Source organism: Saccopteryx leptura, chromosome 11 (assembly GCF_036850995.1).
Source record: "Saccopteryx leptura isolate mSacLep1 chromosome 11, mSacLep1_pri_phased_curated, whole genome shotgun sequence".
NCBI classification, from domain to species: domain Eukaryota; kingdom Metazoa; phylum Chordata; class Mammalia; order Chiroptera; family Emballonuridae; genus Saccopteryx; species Saccopteryx leptura.
In genome coordinates this window covers 37856024-37876895 of record NC_089513.1, presented here as the reverse complement: position 1 = coordinate 37876895, position 20872 = coordinate 37856024, and the positions used below count along the sequence as shown (strand labels likewise).

At 34.3% G+C, this 20872-nt stretch overlaps 1 non-coding gene across 1 annotated transcript; it reads left to right on the top strand.

The window, feature by feature from the left end:
* Positions 1-845: 845 nt before the first annotated feature.
* Positions 846-921, top strand: TRNAP-AGG (transfer RNA proline (anticodon AGG)). Its single transcript has one exon. It is a non-coding gene; the product is annotated as a tRNA-Pro (tRNA).
* The last annotated feature ends 19951 nt before the right edge of the window (positions 922-20872 follow it).

Genomic DNA, 20872 nt, shown 5'->3' with positions numbered 1-20872 from the left:
CAAAGGCAGTGTTTTCTCCAATATACCTGGCTTTACTTTGGTATTTGCAAAACGTATGACACATATTATTGGTTGAGAAAATTCTTGAGGTTGTTTTGAAAACTATAATAATATACAATAGTAAAATATATATATTAGGCCCTGGCCAGTTGGTTCAGTGGTAGAACATTGGCCTGACATATGGAAATCCTGGGTTCAATTCCCAGTCAGGGCACACAGGAGAAGCGCCCATCTACTTATCTCCCCCTCCCTCTGTTCTCTTCATTCTCTCTCTCTTTCTCTCTCTCTCTCTCTCTCTCTCTCTCTCGCTCTTGCTCTCGCTCTCTCTCTTCCTTTCCCCACCTGCTGGAAGCATGGCTCATTTGAACAAGTTGGCCCTTGGTGCTGAGGATGGCACCATGGCCTTGCCTCAGACGCTAAAATAGCTCAATTGCCCAGCAATGAAGCAGCAACCCCAGATGGGCACATCATCGCCTGGTAGGCAGCTTGCCAGGTAGATCCCATTTGGAGTACATGCAAGAGTCTGTCTCTCTAACTCCCTACCTATCACTTAAATAAATAAATAAACAAATAGGAATAAAAAATATTCGAAAAATTAATCTACCAAGCTTGGGTTAAAATTTAGGTGCTTTCAGTCAATGGATACGACTGGATATTTTGCTAAATTTTCTAACTCTGAGAGGCAGCCTGGAGTATTTTGGTGGAAATTAACCATGTGTTTCTCTTATAAGAGTTGCAGGGGTTGGAGGGAGTGCTATAAAGTGGGACATATATACTGTGACAGAAAATGATTTGATTTTGGGTGATGGGCACACAATGTAATCAACAGTTTAAATACTATAGAGGCCCTGGTTGGTTGGCTCAGTGGTAGAGCATCGGCCTAGGGTGCAGGAGTCCTGGGTTTGATTCCCGGCCAGGGCACACAGGAGAGGCGCCCATCTGCTTCTCCACCCCTCCCCCTCTCCTTCCTCTCTGTCTCTCTCTTCCCCTCCCATAGCCAGGGCTCCATTGGAGCAAAGTTGGCCCGGGCACTGAGGATGGCTCTGTGGCCTCTGCCTCAGGCGCTAGAATGGCTCTGGTTGCAACAGAGCGACACCCCAGATGGGCAGAGAATTGCCCCCTGGTGGGCATGCTGGTGGGATCCCGGTAGGGCGCATGCGGGAGTCTGTCTGACTGCCTCCCCGTTTCCAACTTCAGAAAAATTAAAAAAAACCCACAAAACTATAGAGATGTTTACCTGAAACCGGTGTACTTTTATTAATCATGTCACTCCATTAAATTAATTTAAAAGTAAAAATAATAAAAATAAATAGAATGAAAAAATAGTTTTTGATATTTTTGGGGGTGGAGGAGGGACAGCAGTTACTTAACAATCAATCATATGTGCCTAATATAGAGGGGGAAAGACGGAGATTTAAAGTAACAGATTTTATCAACTTGTCTGTTAGAATGCTTTAGTCTGACAGAAAACTTTTATTTTCACTGGAAAGCACATTACTGCCTATGAAATCAAGTTCATCTAAAAAAAATTAATTCCACACAGACAGGTACAGCTGTCAGAAAATATTGGAGCATGAGATGTTGACTTGAAAAACGTTTGGACATTGTCAGTTGATCAAGGTAAATAAACATCCTAGATGATTACAAATACTACTTTGTGTTTAGTGTCACATTATCAACTATGATTCATCATTGCTATGCAAAGCAGATTGAATAAAGCAAGTGTCATTATATATTTTTGCTTTATATCATTAGTGATGGAAAAAGAATTTGACAAGATGTCTTTAATTCCATATTAAGCTGACCATGTATTTTAATATGACAGAGTTTATAGATGTGGATAAATTCCTCAAGTTGAATACATTTAAAATATTGCAGTTTTCACCTAAACTTATATTGCTCATGAAAGACAGCATACTACAAATTATCTATGCCCAAGTCTACTTTGGCTTTAAATTAAGTAAATTCAAACCTTATGAATTTAAACATGTATCTTTTTCATTTTTTTTTTTTTTAGTGAGAGAAAGGAAGACAAAGATACATACCCTCACATGCACCCCTACCTGGATGCACCTGGTAAGGCCACTGGAAGAAATACTCAGCCCATCTGGGCCATTGTTTCATTGCTCAGCAACAGAGTTCTTCTTAGCACTTGAGGCAGAGGCCATGGAGCCATCCTAAGTGCCCAGGGCCAATTTTCTTCAATTGAGCTATGGCTATGGGAGGAGAGAGAGAGAGACAGAGAGAGAGAGAGAGATAAGTGAGAGGGGAAGGAGTAGAGAAAAAATGGGTACTTCTCCTGTGTGCCCTGACCGGGAATTGAACCTGGGACATCCACATGTCAGACCCACACTCTACCACTGAGCCAACTGGCCAGGGCCACCATGTATCTTAAAATATTATTAAGTTATTTTGGGGGCACAATAATGTTTACCCTGACTAGCTGGAAAGAAACTAGCTCTAAGTATGGCACTCACAAACAATGACATTCTGATCAGTATAAATTTAGTTTTTCATCTTTAAAAGATGGTCTGTCTCAATTAAATAGAATCAGAATAACATATACAACCTTAAAGTCAGCCTTTTGTGTGAAAAACAATGAGAGCAACTGAGACTATCTCAGCTCTTTGCCCTAATTTTTCAATTTGCTTCTATCTGGTGCCAAAAATCTTATCATTATGGTTTTATTTTTTTATGAAGGGATGGGATTTCTATTAAAATGCAAATATAAACTCTCAAATATTTTTTTTATTTATTCATTTCAGAGAGGAGAGACAGACACACACACACACACACAGAGAGAGAGACAGAGAGAGAGAGAGAGAGAGAGAGAGAGAGAGAGAGAAGGTGGGGAGGAGCAGGAAGCATCAACTCCCATATGTGCCTTGACCAGGCAAGCCTGGGGTTTCAAACTGGCAACCTCAGCATTCCAGGTCAACGCTTTTTCCACTTGATACCACAGGTCAGGCTCAAATATTTTCTTATTTAAGCTTCAATATAAATAAGTTTATGAGGACCTTTTTAATTAAGCTTTACAATTGAATTATTGACAAAAATGATGAAAAAATAGCACAAATAAAATAGATTTATAAGGAATAGTGAAATGCATGGCTTCTGAATGGTGGCCTGAAACATATATATGCATTTAAAAAGTGAAGAACTTTGGATGGTAGATGTACAAGTATATCAGATATTTCCCTATAGTTTTTGACAATGTATTTATATGTTGCAGGCAAAAGAAAGCCTGTTATTTCATAATCCTATATATTTTTTATATTACTACCATTTATTTTTAAAAATCATCTACGAAAAACAGCAATAATGTTTTTCCAATAGTTCAAATCTTCTTTTTAATAAGGGCACCCCAATATTTTCTGAATGCAATTATATACACACACACACACACACACACACACACATACAAACTTCACTTTTAGCTCTCCAGTGTTGCTAGCTGCTGACATGCCATGTTAGCTTTTTCTTGTCTGGGAAGTTCTGTACATGGCCTTTAGATCCTAATGATAGCTTTGTTGGGTAGAACAATATTGATTGTAGGTCCTTGCTTTTCATCACTTTGGATATTTCTTGCCAATCCCTTCTGTCCTACAAAGTTACTGATGAGAAATTATCTGACAGGCCTGACCTGTGGTGGCGCAGTGGGATAAAGCGTCGACCTGGAACACTGAGGTCGCCGGTTCGAAACCTTGGGCTTTCCTGGTCAAGGCACATATGGGAGTCAATGCTTCCTGCTCCTCCCCCTTCTCTCTCTCTCTCTGTCTCTCTCTCTCACTCCTCTCTCTCTAAAAAATCAATAAATAAAATATTTTAAAAAAAAGAAAAGAAATTATCTGACAGACTTATAGAAGTTCCCCTGTAGGTAACTGCTTTGCTCTTGTTGCTAAGAGTTGCTGTAAATTTTGCCATTTAAATTAAGATGTGTCTTGGTGTGGGCCTCTTTACGTTTTGTCTTCTTTGGGATTTTCTGTGCTTCCTTGACTTGTAAGTTTATTTCCTTCAAAGGGTTTGATAAGTGGTTCTGTCATTATTTTTTCAAACAGGTTTTTTATTCCTTGCTCTTTCTCTTCTTCTTTTGGCACCTTCATGATGCAAATGTTGGGATGGTTAAAATTGTCCTAGAGTCTCCTTACACTTATCCTCATTTTTTTGGATTTTTTTCCTGTTCTAATTAGGTACTTGATTTGATTTTGTTCAGAGAGAGTGAATCGAAAAGTAAGTCCATGCATGAGCCTTTTAAGAGGAACTTCCTGGGACACCAGCTGTCTCTTCCTCAAATCCTGTTGGATTTTACAGCAGAACTTATAGGAACTTCTCTTCTTGGCACTGGAACCCTGGGCGCCTGGTGTGGGCCTAGAATGAATTGCTCTACAGGGGGATCTCTGCAGTTATCCCTCCTGATTATTATCCCATTTTTCTGGCACACCTGGGTGTGGGACCAGCTTGGTCCATTTTCCTACCTTTCTTACCAGTCTTCATGTGTCTTTTTCTTTAAATTCTTAGATGTAGGAATTCTATTTAGCTAGATTTCAGGCCATTCTGAATATTTGCTCTGTAGTTTAGTTGTAATTTTGATGTGGTTGTGAGAAGATATAAGTACCGTGTTTACATGTTGACATCTTGACCCAGAGTTCATGCTTTGTTTTTTAAGATTCCACATTTAAGTGAAATCACACAATATTAAGGTGACCAACTTTTTTACAATGAAAAGGAGGACAAAAATAAAGTAAAAACAATATCACAAATAAAAGAAACATTTTATTTATTGGAACAATAATACACTATAATATGATAAATGTATAATAAAACATTTGTAATATTTTACATTGTAATTATGCTTACATGCTTATTAATTCTTAATAAAAATTTTAAGAAAAACATACTCATTTAGATACAAATACGTCACATCACACGCAATGGATCGACTCTTCATTGATCGAATACGGACATGTACAGATTAGTCTTCCAGTATCAAAAAGGAGGACATGTAGGAGGACACTTTTCAAGGGAAGACAGAACTTACAAAAGAAGGACTGACCTCCCTAAAGGAGGATGATTGGTCACCTTAACAATATTGATTTTTCTCTGACTTATTTTACTTAGCATGCCCTCCAGGTTATTCCATGTTGTCACAAAAAGCAGCATTTCCTTCTTTTTTATTGCTGACAAATATTTCATTGTATTGTTTGTATGTATTTATTTCATCATAAGTCACATTTTTAATCTATTCTTTCATAGGTAGGCATAGGTTGTTTCCATAACTTGGCTATTGTGAATAATGTTGCTGATATCTCTTTAAGGCAGTGATTTCATTTCCTTTGGATTTATACCCAGAACGAGATTGCTAGTGTATGGTAGTTATATTTTTAATTTCTTTTTAAATAGAGTTTTAAATTCATTTGAGAGAGAGTGAGTGCGAGAGAGAGAGAGAGAGAGAGAGAGAAAGAAAGATTGAGATCTATTTGTACTTCCACTGGTTTATGCATTCATTGGTTGATTCTCATATGTGTTCTTACAGGATCAAACTTACAACCTTGGTGTATTTGGACGATGCTCTTACCAACTGAGCTATGCAGCCAGGTATATTTTAAGTATCTTGAGAACCTTCATATTGTTTTCTATAGGGCTGTACAAATTTGCAATTCAATCAAAAGTGCACTGGGATATCCTGTTGACTACATCTTTGCCAACACTTATCTCTTGACTTAGCCTCCAACAGGTGTGAAGGGATATTTGACTGTGATTTCGATTTAAATTTTTCTGATAAGTACTTGAGCACATTTTCATGTACCTGTTGACCATTTGTACATCTTCTTTGGGAAAAAATATATCTACTCATATCTTCTTTCCTGTTTTTAATTGAATTATTTTATTTATATTTTTGTTTTTGCTTTTAACTATGAGTTGTATGAGTTTCTTACATATTTTGGGTATTAACCTCCTATATGATACATAGTTTGCAAATATTTTCCCCCATTCTATAGGTTGGGTATTTATTCTGTTTGTTGTTTGGCTGTACAGCAGTTTTGTAGTGGGAGGTATTCTTACTTGTTTATTAGTTTTCTTATTTTATTTTGTTACTTGCAATTCTGATGTCATATCTAAACTATTGTTGTCAAGACTAATATCAAGGAGTCTTTTTCCTATATTTTTTCTAAGAGTTTTATAGTTTCAGGTTTATGTTAAAGCCTTTAGTACATTTTGAGTCAATTTTTTTTTTTTTGTGATTAGTGTGTAAGAGAGGATTCGATGTGATTGTCTAGTTATCCCAGCACCATTTATTGAAAAGACAAACCTTTCCTCATTTGTTGTCTCTCCTCTCAAATATTAGTTGACTACACGCATGGGCCCTGATCTCTCTATTCTATTCCATTTTTTGGTCTCTTTTTATGTTAGTAGCATACTGTTTTGATTATTATAGGATTTTAATATGGTTTGAAATCAGGAAGAGTAATGCTTCCTGCTTTATTAACTTTTCTCAAAGTTATTTTGGAAATTTAATAGAGATTATATTAAATCTATAAGGGCCATGGGTAGTGTGAACATTTTAACAATATTAATTCTTCTAATTTATTAACATGTGGTATCTTTCCATTAATTTGTATATCCTTTCATTTCTTTCATCAGTGTCTTATAGTTTTCGGAGTATAAATCTTTACCTTTCTTGGTTAAATTTATTTTTTTTTATTTTTCTAATAGCTTTGTAAATAAAATTTTTTTCTTGAATTATTTTTCACATGTTTTATTGTTAGTGCAATGGTTATATGTAAATCACTTTTATCTTGAGCATAAAAATTAAACAATAATATTAAAAGTAACTATAGCTTCAATATATTTTAGTGAATAAACAATATAAGAAGGAGTAAAGTGTAATAGCATAAATGTGAGTGGAGGAGAAATAAAAGTTTTTGTATATAGTTGAAGGTAAGTTGTTATCAGCAATAATTTGACCATCATATTTATAAAAAAAACTTTAAGTAAGCTTTATGGTAACCACAAAGAAAAAATAATAGCTATTACATAAATGATAAAGACAAAAAAATAAATCACAAGAGAAACAGAGAGGAAGAAATACAAAGGAACTAAAAAGTATCAGAAAGCACCTAAGGAAATAGTAATGGCAAGTCTTTATCTATCAATAATTGCTTTAAATGTAAGAGAAATAAATTCCATAATCAAGATAAAAATGGCTGAGTTGATAAAAAATACAAGATCCAACAATATGCAGCATACAAAATACTCACTTTTGGCTTAAGGAGACCCATAGATGAAAGTGAAGAATAGAAAATATATATTCTATGAAAATGTTGACCAAAGGAGAGAAGAAATGCCTATATTCATATTAGATAAATTAAATTTTCAGTCACAAAAGACAAAGAAGGTCATTCTATAATGATAAAGTGGTCAGTTTCTCAGCAGTGGTAAATATATGTACACCTATCATTGTAACAACTAAATACATAAAATATATATTACCAAAACTGAAATAAGAAATAGACATCGATATAATAATACTAAAGAACTTAATAAGCTCACTTTCAACATTAGATAAGTTATCCAGAAAAAATTTATAAGAAAACAGCATATTTGAATAACATTATAGACCAAAAGACCTAAAAAACATATATGGCATGCCATCCCAACAGAACCAGACTACACAATCTTCTCAAGAGCACTTTGAAAATTTTCCGGTAAATGTCACATACTGGGTCATAGAACCAGCCTAAACCAATGTAAGAAGACTGAAGTAATATCTAGTATCTTCTCTGACCGCTATGTTATAGAACTAGCCATCAAAATAGCAACTAATACACAAAACAATAAGAAAATGTCAATTTTAATGAACAATAGAAGAGGAAAAAAAATTGTATGTGTACAATATAGTATATAGCAAGAAGAAACAAATGAACTATATATACACACATCAGAATTGGTGAAACTAAAAAACCTGAATATTAAGCAAACAAAGCAAGTCTCAAATGATACAGTAAAATTTTATTATTAATATATATTCCTCATTACTAATTATTTTACTCCTGAATTCTCACGATGTCGCATTGTGCTTTCCTTTTTCCAATCTTATAACTATGTCATCTGATAGTTAAATATATTCTGATTTTTAAGTAGTTACTCACCCAAATTATTAATCTTATAAGAATAAAAGTAGGACTGAACCAAATAATGTGTATTACTTTAAATATATTATTTATTAAATTTGAATATTAATTTAAAATAATAATAGTATTAATTCAGTGAGAAAATGTTTGCATCATGAATAATAAGCTCAGTTGTTGTTAGATTGTAATTGTATAAAATTGATGGGTAAGAAATGAACAAATTCCTTGATTAGTTGATTCTAGATCAAATACTCTTTGATCCACTAGTTTTTATTCACATTTTGAGCAAATCAGCCTTAATATATTAAATGTTAAAGAATAAACTAGTAGTCTTTTGAGAATTATTAAACTGACATTGTCTGTATGTCAGAAAAATTAATTATAATAATGACTGATACAAGTCTTTTTGGATCTGTGACCAACACAAATTGTCAAAACAAAAGAATCTCTATTTTTTCCCCAAATATCTAACAATATCAAAAGTCCATTAAAGAACACATTATTAAAAAGGAGCAAGATCCTAAATCTTGTTAAACACTCAAATAACTTATATTGTAAATGAGAAACGTTGTCTCCTCTTTTGAGATTGATTTGGTTTCAGAAAAAAACCTGAGTTTTAACAATGCTGCTGACCCTGTTATTTTTCTTTTCCAGCTCTCAGTTCTGTTCTACCCTGAATTTTTTAACACATTTTCTCTCTTTTTCCGTTCTCCTCTGCCGCCCTTATTTCTTGCTTTAGCCTCTCTAGAGAAACAAAATTTTCAGTGAGCCCTGAAAATGCCTAATGGCTAAAGTGGTTATTAAGTTGAAGCATTTAAATCCCATCTGCTGGGAATAAGTAGATTCATAGAATTTAGTTTGTGCAGATAAGACTTCTAGTTTTCTGCATAAATATAAAGAAGCAAATTCTATAAACTAAACATAATTCAATGAAGATTCTTAAAATTGAATTGCTATATGTTGAAATATATTAATGAATAGAATCTATAAACATCCATTTTATATAGCTAAATGTAATTTAAAAACAACTATTTTTAAAAATTATTTTTAATAATTTTTCTTTAATAGCTAACTAGTAATCAAGAAAAAAATATTAAAAGCCAATATGAGTTCAGGGTTGGTTTTAATGGAGTTCACAATTGAAAACATGAAAATTACATATGTAAGTTTTAAAAAATATTTTTCTCATTTATGATTTGACATATTTTATTTTAAAATATTTAATATGATTTAAATGATTTAGTGTTTCTACAGATGTCAAATTGAAAAATGAAATTGTACTACTGGGATTCATTCAACATGCCTCATTTTTAGGAATGGTTAGTAAGACCAACTCATTACACAGTGATGAAAAACATAACCCCCATTTTACACAAAATATAAACTCTTATAATTCAATAATAAGAAAACAAACAACCCAATTAAAAAATGGACCAAAGACTTTAATAGATACCTGAGGAAATAAGCATATGAAAAGATGCTCCATGTTATAAGTTGTCAGGGAAATAAAATCTAAATCATTAATGAAATATCACTACACATTTATTAGAATGCCCAATGTAGAACACCGACAACACTAAGTGCTGGGTGGTTGTAGACATACAAATCTCATTTATTGCTGGTGTGAATGTAAAATGGTACAGCCACTTTGTAAGACATCGTGGTGGTTTCTTATAAAACCAAATATATTCTCATCAGCAATCAAGCTCCTTGGTGTTGACCCAAAGGAGCTGAAAACTTATATCCACAGAAAAGCCTGCATGTGGATCTTTATTGCAGCTTTATTCATAATTGCCAAGACTTGGAAGCACTCGATATGTTATTCAGTATGTGGATGGATAAATAAATTGTGGTACAGCTAGACAATAGAATATTTTTCCTAAAAAGAAATATGAGTTAGCTTATCTATGAGATATAAAACATAAAGCAACAGATACAAAAAATAAAGAAAAAAAACAGGACAGCTTGGCCTGCGATGGTGCAGTGGGTAGAGCGACGACATGGAATACTGACGTCATTAATTTGAAACCCTGGGCTTGCCCAGTCAAGGAACATACAACAAGCAATCAATGAACAACAAAAGTGAAGCAACTATGATGCTTCTCATCCAGCCCTTTCTATAAAGTCAATATATAAAAAATTAGAAAAACCTAAGACAAACAAAAATTTATAGACACAGACAATGGTATGGTGGTTACCAGAGACCAGAGGAAAAGGGGAGTCAGGGAGTAGTAGTAAAGGGTAAAGAGATCCAATATATGGTGATGGAAGAAGATTTAATTTTGGGTAGTCAACACACAATACAATATACAGATGAAGTATCATATGCTTTTTTTTTTTTTTTTTTTTTTGTATTTTTCTGAAGCTGGAAACGGGGAGAGACAGTCAGACAGATTCCCGCATGCGCCCGACCGGGATCCACCCGGCACGCCCACTAGGGGGTGATGCTCTGCCCCCCCCCCCCCCCCCCCCCCCCCCCCCCGACGTCGCTCTGTTGCGACCAGATCCACTCTAGCGCCTGGGGCAGAGGCCAACTTTTGCTCCAATGGAGCCTCGGCTGCGGGAGGGGAAGAGAGAGACAGAGAGGAAGGAGAGGGGGAGGGGTGGAGAAGCAAATGGGCACCTCTCCTGTGTGCCCTGGCCGGGAATCGAACCGGGACTTCTGCATGCCAGGCAGACGCTCTACCGCTGAACCAACCGGCCAGGGCCGAAGTATCATAGGCTTTTATATTTAAAACCTGTGCAATTTTATTAATCTATGCTCTATACCTGAATATACCCAATAGCTCTATACCCGAAATTAACACAAAATAATACCAAAAGTAAACTGCAATTGAAAAATAAAATTTTTAAAGAAATGAGTTCTTGATTAATGAAAAGGCATAGATGATTCTTAAATACATATTACTAAATTAATCTGAATAGACTACATACTGTATGACTCCAATGATATGACATTCTGGAAAAAGTAAATACTTCCTGCTCTCTCCATTCTCTCCTCTCTCTGTAAAATCTATATAAAAAAATTTCAAAATGTTAATAGAATGATATATATAAAATACTTTATAGTATCAAGGTGTGTTGCTTTGAAATAATTAAAATGTTTTTTTTAATATTTTTTCAGAACTGGACTGAATTTTTCTCTGAAAAACTTAGGAAAAAAGAAGCAAAACACCAAATTTTATATAGTCATATCTGTTCTACGTATGTACTTGTGTAAATTTTTGAATGTTCCTATACTGCAAATATATTTTTATAATTTTTCTATGTATTAAGAATACTGTAGGCCCTGGATGGTTAGCTCAGTCAGAGCGAGCAAGTCCCAAAACACCAAGGTTGAGGGTTTGATTCCCGGTGAGGACACATATGAGAAGTGCAAATGAATGAACAACTAGGTGAAACAAACAAAAAAAATTAATGCTTATCCCTCTCTCTCTTTCTACCTTCATGCGTATCTCTAAAATAAATAAATAAATAAGAGTACTGTAATTGAAGAAATTCCATACAAAAATATTTTGTATATAAATTACTGTCAATTTAAACCATTATAGTAAATCTAGAATATACATATTATATTTTCTTAAAGCATATGTATTAAATTATCTAAGAACATATTGTATATAGCTCCAGTTTTCATCATTCATCTCCTCTGTGACCCCAACACACACACACACACACACACACACACACACACACACACACACAGATACACATACAGACATAGTTTTCGCTAGGATAAAGTAGAAAGCTATTTTAGAAAAAACTAATTTGAATATTAATATCTGGAGACTTGTATGTAGATTTTGGTATTTTGGTTTGTTTTTGTATCTAAATTCATGCATTATATGCCCTACTTGAGCAGGGTATATTTATATAAGGTAGATAACATATGAATACCTTTATTATAAAAATGAAAGTAAAAATTTGTTATTCAGTATTATTCAATGACTAACAATATCACCAGCAATATATTGTGCTCTTTTACATATTTTATTATTTTTTGTATGTAATCTCTGCCTTAACAAAGTCAGATACATGAAAATATTATTTCAAAAAATTACAAAACAAATATTAATTATTTCAAAGGTTTTTTATAGTAATTCTATTGGTAGTATTGGTTAATTTGTAGACTATGAAGCATTCATGGAGCATCTTAGGTACTCTTTTTATTAAAAGTTAATAAAATATCAGTAGAGTCTGCTACTAATATTTAGGTTCTAGAGCAGTGGTTTCCAACCACTAGTCTGTGACCAGCACCAGTCTGCCAGAAATTTCCTGCTTGTCTGCAAAAGAGTAAACTACTCTCATGTTGTATTTTTGGCCACTGGCAATCCACTGACTGGCAGTTGAAAAACACTGTTCTAGAGTTTACTGGAAAATACTTTATAAAACTATTGGCACACGGTTTTAGGATTATACTTATTGTATAGAATAAAATCTGAGTAAATATATTAATATAAAATCTACATATAAAAAAAGTTCAATAAAGTATATTCTTTTCATTTTAGTTACCATTCTTCAATAAGAATTGTTTGATATTGTATGCTGTAAAGTTTAATTGAGGCTCCTCAATACAGTCTGTGAGAATAACCACAGGTTAATGAAGAAATTGATCAATTTTTTAATCCAAAGAATATGGGAAAATAGCTGTTAGAGAAACCATGAAAAGAACAGCTGGTCAGCTCATTGGAAAAAAATCTAATTTACTGAGTTCATTCCCAAGATGTTAACCACAGAGTCCCCAGGTGCAGAAGTGGTTGTTGTTTCCTTCACAATCATTCTGAACTGTGGTTTTAATGAAATCATATGGGCAATATTTACTGCCTAAATTGGACAGTACTCCCTATATACTAATTATATTTAATTATGTTAAATGAAAATCTTCAAGGATTGTTCAGTCAATGATATTCTGATTACTGAACAGCTGCGGTAGATATTTTTCACTTGTCATTATTGTTTCCTTTTATTCCTTTAAAAATAAATAACCCATATAAATATAATCATAAGCACTAAAAATGTTGATATCCAAAATGCAGAAACTGGTGCTTATGATAAACCTATTTACTATGTACTCAATGACAAATATAACAATCATTTTAATATTTATATACTTTATTTTGCCACAAATTCTCAAAAAATAACTAATTTTAATATAAGGGAACCCATAAATTAGTTCAAATTTTAACAGATTTAAATAAAATAATTTTTTTCTTATTATTTTTTCTTTGTGTTTGTATTTTTCTGAAGCTGGAAACTGGGAGAGACAGTCAGACAGACTCCTGCACGCGCCTGACCGGGATCCATCGGGCATGCCCACCAGGGGGCGACGCTTTGCCCACCAGGGGGCAATGCTCTGCCCCTCTGGGGCGTCGCTCCGTCGCGACCAGAGCCACTCTAGCGCCTGGGGCAGAGGCCAAGGAGCCATCCCCAGTGCCTGGGCCATCTTTGCTCCAATGGAGCCTCGGCTGTGGGAGGGGAAGAGAGAGACAGAGAGGAAGGAGAGGGGGAGGGGTGGAGAAGCAGATGGGCGCTTCTCCTGTGTGCCCTGGCCGGGAATCAAACCCAGGACTTCTGCATGCCAGGCCGATGCTCTACCACTGAGCCAACCGGCCAGGGCCAAATTATTCTTTTGAATATAAACATTTATTCTTATGAAACTCCATTTTAAAAATGAAATAATTGCTCATTTTGTCTCAGTTAAAAAAATAACACTTGTAATTTTTCTGTCTTATTTGTCTTTTGCTATTAGTAGTAAGAAATTATTGAGTAAATGCAATCTTTTGTGTTTGTGCACATATTAACTATGCACTGTGCCTCTAAGGAGAAACTAGACACAGTGTTTTTTAATAGAATGCTTTCTTTTGCCCTGGCCAGTTGGCTCAGTGGTAGAGCATCAGCTGGCATGTGGAAGTCCTGGGTTCAATTCCCAGACAGGGCAAACAGGAGAAGCAACAATCTGTTTCTCCACCCCTCCCCTTCTCTCTGTCTCTCGATCTCTCTTGCTTTCTTTCTCTCTTCCCCTCCTGCAGCCAAGGCTCGAATGGTTCCAGCAAGTTGGCCCTGGACGCTGAGGATGACTCCATGGCTTCACTTCAGGCGCTAAAGTGGCTCAGTTGTCTAGCAACAGAGCAATGCCGCAGAGCATTGCCCCATAGAGGCTTGCCAGATGGATCCCCTAAAGGGGCTCATGCGGGAGTCTGTCTCTCTGTTTCCCCACCTCTCACTTAAAATTTTTTTTTCCTTTTGTACAAGTACATAGTTCTAAATTAAGCATTTAAGCACATTACCTGGATGTATAATAACCTGAGACAATTTGTGATGGTCAACTCTACATGATACTCAATTTTTATTTTTTTAAATATTTTAAATTGAATTTATTGGAAACACATGTGTTTATGGAAAGGAAGTGTGGACACAGGCTTCACATACCTTCTACAGATAGACAAGGCACACTTTCTAGAGACCAGTTAACAGCTCCTTGTAGAGATAATTCTATGGGGGAACTATGACTAAAATTCTAATGTCATTCTTTCACATGTGTGTGTAAGAATCCTTCAAAAATGGGTTATATCAAATGGCCAGTGTTGTGCCTGACCTGTGGTGGCGCAGGGGATAAAGCGTCAACCTGGAAATGCTGAGGTCTCGGGTTCGAAACCCTGGGCTTGCCTGGTCAAGGCACATATGGGAGTTGATGCTTACAGCTCCTCCCCCCTTCTCTCTCTCTGTCTCTCTTTCCTCTCTCCCTCTCTGTCTCTCTCTCTCCCTCTCTCTCTCCTCTCTAAAAATGAATAAATAAATAAAAAAGTTTATTTCAAATGACCAGTGTCAAATAATATGACTAATGCTCCATTTTACTAGCTCTGTGGGCATTCTTTGATCCTTGACCATATTTATTACATAGTGGGGCCTATTTTGCAACACTCTCCCCATTTCAACAGAGATATTCTTCATCTTAAGTGTTTATGCTAGTCAACTTATAATGTACATTCATCTAGACTTGCAATTATTAAACTACAGAACATTGCTTTACAGCAAACTGAACACTGATAGTGTAGAAGGGATTAATCTCTCCAGTATTGTTCATTTGTTGCTATGGAAATACTGTTCCTCTACAGAGCTATTAGTAAACATTTTATTAAGATTGCTGCCAATGACAAAGTCAACCTTGGCAAACTCTGACAAATGCAAAGTATTATTATTCAGTCATGCTCTGCCATGTATATTACATTAGAAGTGTGTTTTTTATCAGTAAAATTTTGTTTCAATAAAAAATATTTTATTTCTATTATAAAGCATATATGCATGCCATTAAAATGTATAATTTTATAATATAAATAGTTTTATTTTATTATTTTTTTCAAAATGAAGCATTATATGCATATTCTTATTAAAGTAGAATATTTCTTTGATTAAAATAAACAATTGTTCATTGCTTTATATTTATTTATTTATTGACTTTAAAGAGAAGGGAAAGAAGGGAGAGAGAGACAGAAACATTCATCTGTTTCTGTATGTGCCCTGACCAGGAATCAAACTAGCAACCTGGCATATCTATATAGATAATGCTCTAACCAACTGAGCTACCCGGCCAGAGCAATTGTTGATTTTTTGCTGTCAAACTTAAAACTATTTAATTCTTTATTTTTCCAAAACATGTGAATGATACTAAAATAATGTCAATTTTTGTATAAAAATGAATGTAGCACATGGAAGGAGAAGCAGAATCTCATCTACTCACATACAACACATTAGGTCATATTTTATTTAAGTGACATGTAGGCTGAAATAGTTTACTGTCTTTCATTAGGTTTCTTAACAATGTATTTCTATTTTTTTAATTTAATTTTTTTTATTTAGTGAGAGGAGGGAAGGCAGAGACAGATTCCGGTGTGCGCTCTGACCTGGATCCACCTGGCAAACTCACTAGGGAGTGATGCTCCGCCCATCTGGGGCACTTGCTCTGTTGCAACCAGAGTCATTTTTTAGCATCTGAGGCAGAGGCCATGGAGCCATCCTAAGAGCCCAGGGCCAACTCACTCCAATAGAACCATGGCTGCAGGAGAGGAGGAGGAGAGAGAGAAAGAGAGAGGGAGGGAGAAGCAAGCGAGGGAAGGATGGAGAAGCAATGGAAGGTTCTCCTGTGTTTCCTGACTGGAAATCAAACCCAGTACATCCACATGTTTGGCGAATGTTCTACCACTGAGCCAACTGGCCAGGGCCACAACGTATTTATATATATATATATATATATATATATATATATATATATATATATATATATATATATATATATATATTTAAATGAAATAAAGTGAGAAAATTATTTTCAATTGCCATGAAATATATCTAGTTGTCAGAAAAGTTAGTTTTAATAAATTTTGTCCCTAATCAAATATCTATATATATTAAGCCTATTTTAATCAAGCTAAAAATTTTTATTACTAGATTGTTGCTGTAAGTTATGTGGCAATGTATTCTATGAATATATTATGCAATAATTTCAAATAACCAAACTGAATGTACTAGAAAAATGATGGCATTAATTAAGCACCACATTTTTATTTTATTTTAAATTGACTAATAAAAATTGTACTACATATATTTAAAGTCTACATCATGATATTTTGATATATTTATACATTGTGAAATAATTAACATAATCAAGCTTATTAATATATCTGTTACCTCCCCATAGTTACCAAATTTGGGGGGAAGAAAACCTTCAGCAAATGTCAAATATACAATCTAGTGTTTTAATTATAGTCACCACTCTATGCATTAGAATCTTCAGAACATATTTATCCTGCATAACTGAACCTTTGTACCTTTTGACCAATATCTCCCTAATTCCCCTACCTACCTGGCCCTGTCAACCACCATTCTACTCTCTGCTTCTACAAGTTTGACTTTAGAGTCCATATATAAGTAAGATCCTGCAGTATTTTTTATTTTGTTTCTGGCTTATTTCTTTTAGTATAATTCCTCCAAGGTCATCTATGTTTTTGCAAATGGGAGGATTTCCGTGTGTGTGTGTGTGTGTGTGTGTGTGTGTGTGTGTGTGTGTGTGTGTGTGTGACAGAGACAGAGAGAGGAACAGACAGACAGGAAGGGAGAGAGATGAGAAGCATCAATTCTTTGTTGCGGCACATTAGTTTTTCATTGATTGCTTTCTCATCTGTGCCTTGACAGGGCGGCTACAGCAGACTGAGTGACCCCTTGTTAAAGTCAGTAACCTTGGGTTCAAGTTGGTAAACTTTGCTCAAACCAGATTAGCCCGTGCTCAAGCCAGTGACCTTGACATTTAGAATCTGGGTCCTCTGCATCCTAGTTAGATGCTCTATCCACTATGTCACTACCTGGTCAGGCAGGACTTCCTTCTTTTTAAGACAAAATAATACTCACATATTTATTTATCACTTTTTTAAAAATTCAATTTACTAGGGTGACATTGGTTAATAAGATTATATAAGTTTTGAGTGTGTGATTCTATGACACATCATCTATATAATGCATATATGATTGGACAAAAAAGATATGTGTGGTACATATGTACAAAGGAATATCACTCAGCCATAAAAAAGATGAAATACTGCCATTTGGGACAAAGGGCTCTTCAGAATATACTACTAAGTGAAATAAGTCAAACAGAAGAAGTTAAGAACTATATGATTCCATTCAGATGTGGGATACACAATTGAAAGCACATTTTCCTTATCCACAGTAGACAATTAGTTTGCTTCCATATCTTGGCTATTGTAAATAATGCTTCAATAATCTTAGGAATGCAGATATCTTTTTGAGATGCTAATTTCATTTCTTTTGGATATGTACCCAGAAGTGAGATTGCTGGATCATATGATCAATCTGTTTTAAATTTTTAGACTAACCTCCAAACTAATTTTCATAATTGCTATACCAATATACATTTTTCCACCAACAGTGCACAAGTGCCCCAAAAGTGCATCAAATGTATTTTTCTTCATATTCTGTCAAACACATATTTCTTGCTCTTTTTGGTAATAGTCATCCTGACAGGCATGAGTGATATATCATTGCGGTCTTGATTTGTATTTCCTTGGTGATTAGTGGTGTAGAGCATCTTTTCATGTACCCTTTGGTCATTTGTATGACTTTTTTCTGTGTGATTGGAGTGTAATGTCTATTCAGGTCCTATGCCCATGTTCTAATAGCATAGTTTGTTTTCTTGCTATTGAGCTGTTTGTATATCTTTTATGTTTTGGATATTAACTGCTTATCAGATGTATGGTTTCAAATATTTTCTCCCATTTCATAGTTTGCCATTTCATAGTGCTTATTTTTTCTTCTGCTGTGCAGACCCTTTTTAGTCTGATGATTTCTACTTGCCAATTTTTTCTTTTGTTGCCTGTGCTTTTAGAGTCATATCTAAAAATCATTGCCCAGACTAACGTGAAACAGTCTTTTCACTATATTTTCTTTCAGTAGTTTTACAATTACTGGTCTTTCATTCAACTCTTTAATACCTTAAGAATTGATTGCTGTATATAGTATGAGATAAGGGTCTAATTTCACTCTTCCATATATTGATATCCAATTTTCCCATCACTATTTAAAGAAGACTCTTCTTTTCCAATTTAGTTGCCCTGGTACTTTGAACAATGTTATATTTGTAAATTGTGTTGAAATTTAAACTGGCTGAAATCATTAGCTACATAGTGGTGTGCTTTATTCTTGTCATTCATTCACTCACATAATCAACCATTCATTATTAAATATTTGAGTGCCTACTTTTTCTTAAATTTAATAATAAATAGTGAATTTAATACTCTATTTCTCCTTAAAAAACTTGGAATCTAGTGAAGTCAAAGAGATAGACAAGTAAGATAATTAATGAATTGCTTTGAGAGTTTTTCACACATTTTTTATTTAATCCAATTGAATAATTTAGCAATGAACTCAAATTTTCTAAAACACAATTGATCACTTTATTAGTTGACCATTTCAGAATTTTTTTAAAATTCTTTTGAAATTAATACATAGGTTCTTTTTTTGAAATTTTTAAGAATGATCTTAGATTAATTACATTTGGCATTCCAGATCAGAAAACAAAACTGATTTTTTTGGCCCACCATAAATTTTATCAAATAGAATAACATTTGCATTTGTCTTTACAATAACATTTTGACAAGTATATACTGTTGTTTAATTTTTATATATGTTAATTATTAAAAGTCATTTTGCATTTGGCAGATGACAGAATGACTACTACTGCTGCTACATCAACCAAAAGGAGCTTAACAAAATTGCTTGAAGTTTTACATCACAACTTTGAATGTTTCAATTCATTAGCGTAAATGAAGGATGGTGGATCTGGAAATGATTTCACATTAGATGTAGTCACAGTCATTTGTTCTGTTCATTAAATAATTATGTTATCATACTTTCAATTTTAACATATTAATCCAAAACTAATTCTTTGAGAATTTGGGTCAAATAATACACTAATGTGAAAACTTTTAAAAATATTTTATGTGTATGTGTGTGTGTGTGTGTGTGTATATTCATGTTATATTATATATTATATTATATTATATTATATTATATATTATATTATTATATATATAATTTGCCAATGATCATATTGTATTATTTTAAGAGCTTAAGCAATATGTTTTAAAAACTTTGTTCATCTACTCTTGTAGTATAGTGATATATGTTTTTAAATCAATGGTAGTTAATTAATAAAATATAATCATCAGATTTATTAAATAAATACTATTAAACTCAGCTTGTGTTTGATGGCAATTAGCTTGTAAGTGAAGAGGAATAGCTTATAAGATCTAATTTGAACAGTAAAATTCATTTTCATTTAATAAGCATTAATGTTTGACAAAGTTGCTAGATTTTCAAAGGCATCCTGGATCATATCTCATCCGGCTACACTATTATAACAAATTTGATCTTTGATCTTAATTAGGCATTCATTTTTATAGTAGAGCTTATAATTTTAGTTAGATACTGTCTACATCAGGGGTCCCCAAACTTTTTACATAGGGGGCCAGTTCATTGTCCCTCGCACTGTTGGAGGGCCGGACTATAAAAAAAAAAACTATGTACAAATCCCTATGCACACTGTACACATCTTATTTTAAAGTAAAAAAACAAAACAGAAACAAATACAATATTTAAAATAAAGAACAAGTAAATTTAAATCAACAAACTGACCAGTATTTCAGTGGGAACTAGGCTCCTCTCACTGACCACCAATGAAAGAGGTGCCCCTTCTAGAAGTGCGGCGGGGGCAGATAAATGGCCTCAGGGGGCCGCATGCGGCCCGCGGGCCGTAGTTTGGGGACCCCTGGTCTACATCAATATATGACACAGATTGTTGTGTGTATGTGCATTTTCTCACCTCTTATTTTGTTCATTTATTTTTTGTTTTGTTTTTTTAATTTTTCTTTTATTAATTTTTAGAGAGTGAGAGAGAGAGAGAGAAATAGAGAGAGAGAAGGAGGAGGGAGGGGCAGGAAGCATCAACTCCCATATGTGCCTTGACCAGGCAAGCCAGGGTTTTGAACCGGCGACCTCAGCATTTCAGGTCGACGCTTTATCCACTGCGCCACCACAGGTCAGGCTCATTTATTTTTTATTTAGAAATTAAATTTAATGGGGTGACATTACTGCATAAGAAAACATAGGTTTCAGGTGTAACTATCTATAATATTTGAACTCATGATTGCATTGTGTGCCTATCACCCAGA